The 12,059-nt window shown below is 37.8% G+C and overlaps 1 protein-coding gene across 3 annotated transcripts in view; it reads right to left on the bottom strand.

The window, feature by feature from the left end:
* Positions 1–12,059, bottom strand: part of FANCC (FA complementation group C) — a 290,247-nt gene that overhangs the window by 105,055 nt on the left and 173,133 nt on the right. The window lies entirely within an intron of this gene.

The following is a 12,059-nucleotide window of genomic DNA, read 5'->3' as shown; positions in this document are numbered from 1 at the left end:
ATACTTTAATTTTAAAATACTTTATTGCTTAAAAATGATAACCAGCATCTGAGCCTTCAATGAATCATAATCTTTTTGCTGGTGGAGGATCTTGCCTCGATGTTGATGGCTGCTGATTGATCAGGGTGGTGAATGCTGTAGGTTTGGGTGGGAATGACAATTTCTTAAAATAAGACAACAATGAAGTTCATCACATCAACTGACTCTTCCTTTCATGAAAGATTTCTCTGTAGCAGGAAACGCTGTTTGATAGCATTTTACCCAGAGAACTTCTTTCAGAATTGGATTCAATCCTCTTAAACCCTGTCGTTGCTTTATCAAATAAGTAAATGTAATATTCTAAATCATTTGTTGTCATCTCAACAATGTTCACAGCATCTTCACCAGGAGTATATTCCATCTCCAAAAAAAAAAAAAAAAAAAAGAAACACTCTCTTTGCTCATCCATTAATATTTTTATCATGAGATTACAGCAATTCAGTCACATCACATCTTCAGGCTCCATTTCTAAATTGAGTTCTCTTGTTATTTCCACAACATCTACATTTACTTCCTCCGCGGAAGTCTTGAACTCTTCAATGTCATCCATGATGGTTGTAATCAACTTCTTCCAAATTCCTGCTCATGTTGATACTTTGACTTTCTCCCATAAATCACGAATGTTCTTAATGGCACCTAGAATGGTGAATCCTTTCCAGAAGGTTTTCAAATCATTTTGCCCAGATCCATCAAAGCATGGGAGCTCTAGCCTTATGAAAGTTATTTCTTAAATAATAAGACTTGAAAGTTGAAATGACTCCCTGATCCATGAGCTGTAGAATGGATGTTGAACTAGCAGGCATGAAAACAACATTCATCTCATTGTGCATCTCCATCAGAGCTCTTGCATGACCAGGTGCATTGACAACAGTGTGCTTAAGATAGCCAATAAACTTTGTTGTAAATATATATGCTGTCATCCAGGCTTTGCTGTTCCATCTAGAGAGCATAGATGGAGAAGTTTAGCATAATTCTTAAGGGCCCCTATGATTTTCAGAATGGTAAATGAGCACTGGCTTCAACTTAAAGTCAACATTTCATTTGCCCCATCAAGAGTCAGACTGTCCTCTGAAGTTCTGAAGCTGGGTATTGACTTCTCCTCTATAGCAGTGAGAGTCCTAGATGGCTCTTCCTCCAATAGAAGGCTGCTTCATCTACATTGAAAATCTGTTGTTTAGTGTAGCCACCTTCATCTATTATCTTAGCTAGATCTTCTGAATAACTTGCTACAGCTTCTGTATCAGCAATTGTTGTTTCACCTTACACTTTTATGTTATAGAGATGGTTTCTTTCTTTAAACCTCATGAACCAAACTCTGCTAGCTTCAAACTTTTCTTCTGCAGCTTCCTCACCCCTCTCAGCTTTCACAGAATTAAAGGGAGTTATGGCCTAGCTCTGGATTAGACTCTGACTTAAGGGAATGTTGTGGCTGGTTTGATCTTCTATCCAGATCATTAACACTTTCTCCTTGTCAGCAATAAGGCTGTTTCACTTTCTTATCATTCATGTGTTCAGTGGAGTAGCACTTTTAATTTCCTTCAAAAACTTTTTCTTTGCATTCACAACTTGACTTACTGTTTGGTGCCAGAGGCCTAGCTTTTGACCTATCTCAGATTTTGACATGTCTTCTTCACTAAGCGTAATCACTTCTAGCTTTTGATTTAAAGAGAGACACATGCTCTTCCTTTCACTTGATCACTTAGAGGCCATTGTAGGGTTATTAATTAGCCTACTTCAATACTATTGTGTCTCAGGAAATAGGGTGGCCCAAGGAGAGGGAGACAGATGGGGAATGGCTGCTCAGTGGAGCAGTCAGAACATACACAACATTTATCATTCCTCATCTTGTATGGGCACGGTTTATGGCACCCCAAAGTAATTACAATAGTAATATCAAAGATCACTGATCACAGATCACCATAACAGCTATGATAATATCAATGAAAAGATTTGAAATATTCCAAGAATTACCAAAATGTGACACAGAGATACAAAGTGAGCACATGCTATTGGAAAAATGGCACCAATAGACTTGCTTGATATAGAGTTACTACAAAGCTTCATTTTAAAAAATTGCAAAACATAATAATGCTAATAAGGGCAATAAAATGAGGTATACTTGTAATACCAATAACTAATATAAACACAAACAGATCATATGTAATCAAATTAATGTACAAAATATCATACAACAAACCCTAAGAGCATAAAAGATAAATATGAACAGATAGTTCCTAAGAAAGGAAATATAGATGCCTAAGAAATTCATGGATAAATGTTCAACCTCACAAACAGAAAGGGTATATTAAAACACCAAGAAGCCATTTTTCATTGATCAAATTAAAGAATTTTACAGACATGAACACCTAAGGCTGATGTGGGTTCTGTGAAACAAGTCTTCCGTGTGAGCTACTGGAGGAACATAAGATGTGCAACCCTGAGAACTGGGCCCTGCAACACAGCAGTGTGGTGTAAACTGCACAAAGGCAGCCACAGGCACAGGGTGTGGGTGGTGTGTAAGTCAGGCCATGCTCTACCCCAAACTTGGACTTACAGGGCTATGTCTGCCCAGAAGTTCACAACCTAAATAAAGATGCCTTTTAGACTAATAGACGCCCTGTCTTAAAGAAAGCAACTTGAAAATACATATGAAATGCCTTCAGAGCATTTAGAACCTTTCATATGTCTGGCATACATTTAAGGAAATAAATCCAAATATGATGGTAGGGATTATGCTCAAAGATGTTCACGACAGTGTTATTTTTCATAGCAAAAAATGTCTAATAGCAGGGAATGATTGATTTATAAAACACATATACAGTGGCTCACTACGTGGCTATCAAATCTTTATAAAGCATTTAAGACAACATTTTAAATGGTTGTAATGTTAAATGAAGAAAGGAAGATGCAAAATTTTATACACAGGAATTGTCTTATCAATATAAAAATAAATCATGCACGGGAATAGATAAATAATAGAAGAAAATATCAAAAAAATGTTAGACTCTACGGTGGTGCTCTTACGAGTGTTTACTTTTTTCTACTTTCTACTTTAGCATGTTTTCCAGTTTCCTATATATGTATGGACTATTTTTAGAATCAGGGGGAGAAGTTAACTTTTGAAAATGTGTTTTAGTTGAGATTTCTTAATAAAAGCTTTATGGAGATATAATTAACATACCATAAAATTCACCGCTTTACAGTATACACCTCAGTGGAAGTAGTCACTCTACATTTTTAAAAAGTCCTATAATGCATTTTGTGACACCATATTATGAGATAGCAAGAAACTGTACATATACGTAAAAATATGTGTGTGTGTAAACTCATACATAAACACTTAGAGATAGCAGTCTAATCCAGGGTAGAAGTTACCGGCATTGCCTGAGTCTTGGTGGGCCCCATTAGCCAGGGACAAGCATGCAGCAAACAGACCAATAACACCCAGAGCAGATAACCACTTCTCTATCATGGTGCTCTAGTTCAATTTCTTCATAAAATATTTCACATATTCAAAAAGATATGAAAAATAATAGGACAAATTCCAGTCACCATCCAACTTAATAAATTAGGCATTGCTTCTGTACCTCACTCCCCTCCACAATTCCACAGCCACCTCTGCCCCTTCATGGGAGGGAAGGGGGGACTCTATCCTGAAAGTAGGGAGAATCCTTTTCTGCATGCTATGGCCCCATTTCCCTGTGAGCTCAGACCCACCTCAGTAACCTCAAAACAGAACTCCAGGAAACACTACTAAGTAATATAGACTGAAGCCTATTTGTCATCTCTACTTGAAAGGCCATCAGTGTTTTCAAATTAGAAAAGTTTCTAGCAAATTGACAAAGCGCCACTTGGATGAGAACCAGCAGCAATGGTCAGGTGCACAAAGGGAGAGGAGGTTCAGTTACAGCCAATGAACGTCCTCTGCAGGGTGCTGTTTACTGGCAGATTCTGCTTAGTTTTTAAAGGGAGAAGACGGGTTCAATGAAGAAGGGAGGGTACCTGGTGCTTTTTAAGCAGCAGAGAATGGGGCCTGATCCCCTGCATGGGGTACAATGTAGGTGTTCTAGGGAAGGGAAAGCCCAGCCAGGCTGGCCAGCCATATGGCAAATCCATGTGGGATGTCCAAGCCAGACCCAGGCAGGAAGAGGGACGAGCCCAGGCGGGCTTGGATTGGAAACTAGGCAGCGGGGGGCTTAGAATTGGGCAGTATGGGTTTTCCACAGAGGAGGTCGGTCTGGTGCTACATGGAAGGAGGGATGAACTCAGAGTACTCAACCTCTGTTACCAGACTTCTGGCATTCTACTTAACACTTAAAGCACTTACCATATGCTGGGAGCTGTCCTAAGAACTTTACCAATTGTGACTCAATCCTCACCTACCCCCAATCCAGTGGGGTAAGTGCCATTAATGCATCTGTGTAGCAGATGAGGAAACTAAGACACACAGAGGTTAAGTAAGGGGCCCAGGGCTGGAACCCAGGTAGCTCAGTGCCAGAGTCTGGACTCAGAGGCTCTCTGCTATTCTAGCTCTGTTTTGTGGCTTGCTCATTCAAATGAGCTCACTCACTCACTCACTCACTCACACATTCATGCACTGGATGGGTGGCATCTAGGAGCCCTGTCAAGTTGCACTCCAAAATATGTCCTGAATCCATCTTCATTCTATCTCAGCTGCCACTCTCCTGGCCAAAGCTACATCCCCTCTTACCTAAGTTATGGCCACACCTTATAAGTAACCTTCTTATATTCAGGCAGTTTTTAAACAATGCAAGTCTGAGTAGTCATCAGTGTAAAACCCTTCATGGCTCTCAATTACTCTTACTGTGAAGCCCAAAATTCTTCCCAAAATGAAGCAGCCCAGTCCCACCTGTGTTGCCTGCCCTTCTTGAGGGCCTACTTCCCCTCACTAGCCTGGCTTTGCCCGGCAGCACACAGGTGACACCTCAGGACGTTCATATGTCCTGTTCCCTCTGACAGTAAGGCTCTCCTATCCTCTTCACCAGGATAAAGTGCCACTTCTTGAGGGAGTCCTAACAACTATGACAACTAAACTCTGCTGAGTGCTTACAACCTGAGGCATTATGCTAAGTTCTTTAATATCTCACTTAGATCCTAATAAGTTCAGTTTTTAGCAAAATTTCAATTATGCAAAGTTTCAATTAAGCCACACTTAAACAGGTGGCTATTACTACTAAATTTCACATGTCTGACCCTTAAAAAAGTAAAGCATAAGGTACTATAGACGCACTTGGAATGAAAAGCGATGCCTTGTACAAGAGAAAAAAAAAAACAAAACAGTAACAAAACAATAACTGTTAAGGGTGAGTTAAAATTATAGATCTTAAGCAAAACCACACCAAGTCTTTCCCCTCTAATCAATGCTGCCCTGAAGCACTCAAGCCCTGGCCCTTGGACAGTGCCTGGAGGGGACTTCTCCACAGTGCATGAGTTACTTTGATAGCTGGGCCAATGAAAGTTAAAAACAACAACAACAACAACAACAACAACAAAACAATTAGGACCTTTGATAGATTCAAAGGGTGTGATGAGGAACTTTAAATAATTTCTAAGTAATGTCTAAAACAGCCACAAACAGTTCCCTGGATACTATTCAAAACACCTGCATTATCTTGAGTTGCCTGTACCACTGTACCACACAAGGTTTTGGGACAATGTAAAGAACTGGCTTACCTGTCCTGATCAAAATTCTCAAAACAATAGAGTTATAAACTGATTTTCAAAAATCAAATGCTCTAAAGATTATTTAAAAAGCACCTATACTCTAATACTCAGTGTTGGCAAGGATGTGGTAAGATGGATACTCTGTTCCTACTAGGGGATAAAACTTTCTGGGAAGTCACTTGATGATAGATAGTCAAAGCATTAAAATCCATATCCTTTATGCCCAGTAATTCAATTTCCAGGAATATATCCTAAGGAAAGATTTAGGTTCATAACAGTGTTACTTTGTTAATAGCAAAAGACTAGAAGCAACCAAAGTGCCTGACAACATTGGATCAGGTGAGTTAATCATGGTTTATCCATGATGTATTGATATCATGTTGTAGAAAGATTTTGAATGACATGAGAAAAGACAGCTTAATTTGAAAAGCAAGATATAAAACTGTATGTTCAATTTGATTATAGTTTTATATCTGTTAAAAAAAAAAATACCTGGAAGAAATGTAACAAATAGTTAACATGTTAAGTTATTTCTAAGAATGATTTAAAATCACATTTTTGAACTATCTGTATTTCCAAAGTTCCCACAAATAGCATGTTCTGGCTTTTATCATAAGAAAATGTTTTGTAAAGCCAATTTATAAGCTTTAACTTATGTCTGTTTCTTCCATAGTTTCCTAATATGAATCGATATCAAGGGCCACAAGAGTTTTGTTTCTAATAAAATCAGCATAAGGCCTAAAAACAACATGTTGAGGCTTGGTTATCGTCATATAACTTCAAAAGAGACACCTCCAAGTTTAGACCCCTAAACTTCTCTCAAAAGTTAAAAATTGATAAGCACTTTTCATTGTTAAGAATAAATTTTTTAGCTCCACCTAGTGGCAAATAATCTAAACGCAAAGCCATTAAAGATGCTTTAGGCACTGGCCCTTGCACAAAAATAAATTCCTACAGTAATACAATAATGAATTCTTTTTGAAATGCTGGCAGAGAGATCTTGGCGCTCTTCTACCCCCCTTATTTTATGAAGAGGTACTGGATTTCTAAATATGTGACTCAATATCTACAAAAAGGTTGCAGATGTAAATGAATAGGCCCTGACTTGAAGAGCATGAAGAAAAAGTGCAAATATAACAAACTGACTTGTGATCTAAAATCCTTCAAGGGTGGAAAGCACAGGAACCAACAAGACTGTCCGTACAACAGTTTTAAGCCCTATTTTGATTGATGTAGGAGTTTTAAGAACAAAAGAACTCCGCTAATGTTTGAAAAGCCACTCCAAATGCTTATACCATGAACATGAACTCTCATAAGGAGAGAAGTTTTAAACAAATCGGGGGGAAAATCCACTGTCCTTGTTTTCAGGTGTTTTTTCTCCCTCTCCTCATTATATCTGCTCCATCTCCTAACAGGCAGTGCATTCACAGGCGGGTTAGGAAAGTTGGAGCAACGAGGATGTGGCTTGGCGCAAGATCCGGGTGTGGAAGAAGAGCTATGGTTTTTGTTCAGGCAAAGGGTAAGGAGAGCCAAACTGTGGTCAATATTCTTGAACTGAGACAGAGCACATATTTTATGCTTCCCCCCAAAATTTCTTCTTCTGATCATCAAACTCTTATTAGAATTTCCACCATTCTGCTCTCTATTGCACATATTTCTTTATATATAATATAATTAAAATTTATTTGTAAACGAGGATCCCTTATTCATTCAACAAACATATATTGAGTGTGATTTGTATTCAAGCCACTCTACTGGGGCTACTAGGATGAAAGTCCCTATAATCTGATGAAGGGAGATAGTGATGGAAACAACCATAATATAAGACAGAATGCAGTTAAGTGCTATAATGAGGGGTAAGAAAATCACTGTGGGAAGAGAGGAAGGAATGATTAATTCCAACTGTAGGGTTTCAGAGTACTCCCACAGATGATGACATCTGAGCTGCCAACTGGGGAAGGAGAGAGGAGAGAAGAAAGAGGAGAGAGGAGGAGAGAGGGAAAAGGAGAGAGGGAGATAGAGAGAGACAGGAAGGAGGCCAGGAGAGAAGGGGAGGGGGAAGTGTTTGAATGAGATGTTGGTTGGAACAGATAAAGGATCAGGACTAGGGAAGGAGTAGAGGGAGGAGGTGGAAAGGGGCAACTGCAGTTGAGCAAAGACATGGGAAACACTCCTCTTCCCAGGTTTCCTAAGCACAGTCTGCCACCACATGACTTCAACCCTGCCTTCCTCTTTGATCTCTGTGATCTGGTAACATCAGACTCCTGCTGCTGACCAGTCACTCGGACCTTTCTCAGCTCCATATCGCTTCTTTCTCCTGAGAAACCCAACAACCCTGCCCCATCTCAATCTGCCAAAATTACACCTGTCTTTCAAAATCCATCTTTTTCCTATTCCAATGCCCTACTGGATAAGATCATATTCTCCTGGTATCTTATGGACTCCCTAGTGTCTTACTTGTATTTCTCTTACAGCACTTGCCAAAGTCTGCCTTATGCAGTTAGGTATAAGCATAATCTCCTCATTCCATTCATTACCCACAAGCTCTCCAATAAAGGGAATGTATTATTTTATCTTTATATTTTTCACAGCAACTGTTCACTAGTCCTGAGTACTTTACCCAATAGGTGTCCAATAAACAGTGTTGGCTCAGACTCAATAAAATGGATTGCCCTTTTATAGCTAATGAACAATGTAATGACTGCAGGATTCCTTTGTGACTGCATTACAGTATAAAAGGATAAATTTTCCTTTTCACAATTTGCTGTCCTAAGTTTCACTCCAAAAATATCCACAGGACACTGAAAAAAACATGACATAAGCAATTTATTTTTACTACAAAGAATTTTCCTCAGTTTGGTAATACTGACTAGAAGTCTGAAGGCTGATGTGGATGCAATCTCACCAAGTAATGTGCTGCTCTGGTGCCTTATGGACACACCACACTATGAGAACATCCAGAAGGGGCAGAAGAAGCACTGGCAAGGAACATCTTTGCTAAAAAGGGGATTGGGTATGTTAAACAACAAGCTCTTAAACAATCAGTGGGTCAAAGAAGAAATGGCAAGAGAAATCAGTATAGATTTTAAGACAAATGAAAATGAGAACACAATACATCAAAACTTATGGGATGCAGCAAAGGCAGTGCTAAGAGGAAAATTTATAGCCCTAAATGCCTACATTAAAAAAGAAGAAAGAGTTAAAATCAAAGACCTAACTGAAAACCTAGAGGAACTAAAAAATAACAGCAAACTAACCCCAAAGCAAGCAGAAGGAAAGAAATAACAAAGATTAGAAAAGAAATAAAATGAAATTGAGGAAAGAAAAGAACAATAGAATCAACAAAATCAAAACTGGTTCTTTGAGAAAATCAGTGAAATAGAAAAACCCTTAGCTAGACTGACAAAATTTAAAAAAGAGAAGATGTAATAAATACAATCAGAAATCAGAGGGTAGATATTCTACTGACCCCAAAGATAAAAAGGATCGTAACAGGATACTATGAATATCTGTATGCCAACAAACTAGACAACTTAGATGAAATGAACAATTTCCTAGAAACACATGAACAATCTTCATTGACTTGTGAAGAAACAGAAGACCTCAACAAACCAAACACAAGTAAAGAGATTGAAACAGTCATCAAAACCTCCCCAAAAGGACAAGCCCAGGACCAGATGGCTTCATAGGGGAATTTTACCAATCATTCCAAGAAGAATTAATACCAAACCTGCTCAAAGTCTTCCAAAAAAAACTGAAGATGGAACACTACCTAACTCATTCTACAAGGCCAACATCACCCTAATACCAAAGCCAGAAAAGATACACAAAAAGAGAAAATTACAGACCAATTTCTCCAATGAACACAGATGCAAAAATTCCCCCCCAAAAATACTAGCAAATAAAATCCAACATCTCATTAAAAGAATTATACACCATGATCAAGTGGGTTTTATCCCAGGTATGCAAGAGTGATTCAACAGAAGAAAATCAAATAATCTAAAACACTAACAAATCAAAGGGGAAAAAAAAACACATGATCATCTCCATTGATGCAGAAAATGCATTTGACAAAATCCAGCATACTCTCCTGATAAAAAATATTCAAAAGATAGGAATCAAAGGAAACTTCCTCAATATGATAAAGGATATATATGAAAAACCCACAACTACCATCATACTCAACAGTGAAAGATTGAAAGCTTTCCCTCTTAGATCTGGAACAACACAAGGATGCTCACTGCCACCACTGTTATTCAACACTGTGCTAGAAGTTCTAACTAGAGCAATTAGGCAAGAAAAAGAAATAAAAGGCATCCATATTGGAAAGGAAGAAGTAAAACTTCCATTATTTACAGGTGATATGTTCCTATATTTAGAAAGTCCTGAAAAATCTACAACAAAGCTACTAGAGCTAACAAAAGTGTTCACCAAAGTGGCAGGATATCAGATCAACACAAAAATCAGTCATGTTTCTATACACTAGTAATGAATAACCTGAGGAGGAAATCAAGAAAAAAATTCCATGTACAATAGCAACTAAAAGAATCATATTTCTATGAATAAACTTGACCAAGGATGGAAAGGACCTGTACACAGAAAACAAAAGAATACTGATAAAAGAAATCAAAGAAGACCCACATAAATGGAACGACATTCCATATTCATGGATTAGAAGACTAAATATGATTAAGATTTCAATTCAACCTAAATTGACTTACAGATTCAAGGCAATCTCAATCAAAATTTCAACAGCCTACTTCACAGAAATGGAAAAGGCAATTATCAAACTTATCTGGAAGGTTAAGGGGCCTCAAATAGCAAAAAAAAAAATTGAGAAAGAAGAACAAGTTGGAGGATGCATTATTTCCTGACTTTAAAGCATGTTGCAAAGCTACAGTGGTCAAAACAGCATGGTACTGGCATATATTGATCAATGACTTGTAGTGAGAGTTCAGAAATAGACCCTCAGATCTATGGCCAACTGACTTTTGACAAGGCTGCCAAATCCACTCAACCGGGACAGAACAGCCTCTTCAACAAATGGTGCCGGAAGAACTGGATATCTATATCCAAAAGAATGGAAGAGAACCTCGACCGCAAACCTATACACAATTAACTCAGCATGGACCAAAGATCTAAATATAAGAGCCAGGACTATAAAACTCATAGAAGAAAATGTAGGGAAGCATCATCAGGATCTTGTGTTAGACAATGGTTTCTTAGAATTTATAACCAAAGCACAAGTATGAATGAAAAAAATAGATACATGGGACCTCCTCAAAATGAAATATTTTGTGCTTCAAAGGACTTTGTCAAGAAAGTAAAAAGGCAGCTACTCAACAGGAGAAAATATTTGGAAGCCATGTATCTGGTAAGAGTTTGATATCTGGAATAGATAAAGCAATCCTGCAACTCAACAATAAAAGGACAAACAACTCAATTAAAAAATGGGTAAAAGAAATGAATGGACATTCCAAAGAGGAAATATGAATGTTAAAAAGCACATGAAAAGACTTCAACATCACTAGCTGTTAGAGAAATGCAAAGAAACCACAATGAGATATTTCACACCTACTAGAATGGCCACAGTTAAACAAACAGGAAACTACAAGTGTTGGCGAAGATGTGGAGAAATAGGAACACTCATTCACTGCTGGTGAGAATGTACAATGGTGCAGTCACTGCAAAAGTTGGGTGATTCCTCAGGAAGCTAATTATAGAATTGCCATACGATCCAGCAATCCCACTCTTAGGTATATCTTCAGAAGTACTGAAAGCAGGGATGTGAACAGACATTTGCATACCAATGTTCATAGCAGCATTATTCACAATTGTCAAAAGATGGAAACAACCCAAGTGTCCATAAAACAATGAATGGATAAAGAAAATGTGGTATATACACATGATGTAATATTATTCAGCAGTAAGAAGGAATGAAGTCCTGAAGCATTCAACAACATGAATAAACCCTGAGGACATTATATTGAGAGAAATAAGTAAAATGTAAAAGGACAAATACTGTATGAATTCAATGATATGAATGAATTATAAGTAAATTCAGAGTTAAAATCTAGGGTATAGGTTAACAGGAGACAGAATGAAGATAGAGAATGGGGAGCTGATGTATAATTTGTGCAGAAAATTTTTTATGCATTTTTTTATTGTGAACTTTAACATATGTACATAACAGTGATAACTTTCAAAGCATGATTTAACAAGTGGTTAGAGAGCAAAAAGAATGTCACAGGTCACAGTTCCACAACTTCAGCCATTTCCATTATTGTAAAATATAACATACATACACAAAAGTGTTAATTTTTTATGTACACCTC

Source organism: Choloepus didactylus, chromosome 10 (genome assembly GCF_015220235.1).
Source record: "Choloepus didactylus isolate mChoDid1 chromosome 10, mChoDid1.pri, whole genome shotgun sequence".
Taxonomy (NCBI): Eukaryota; Metazoa; Chordata; class Mammalia; order Pilosa; family Megalonychidae; genus Choloepus; species Choloepus didactylus.
Note: the sequence above shows the minus strand (reverse complement) of the source record. Positions and strands in the feature narration are given on the sequence as shown.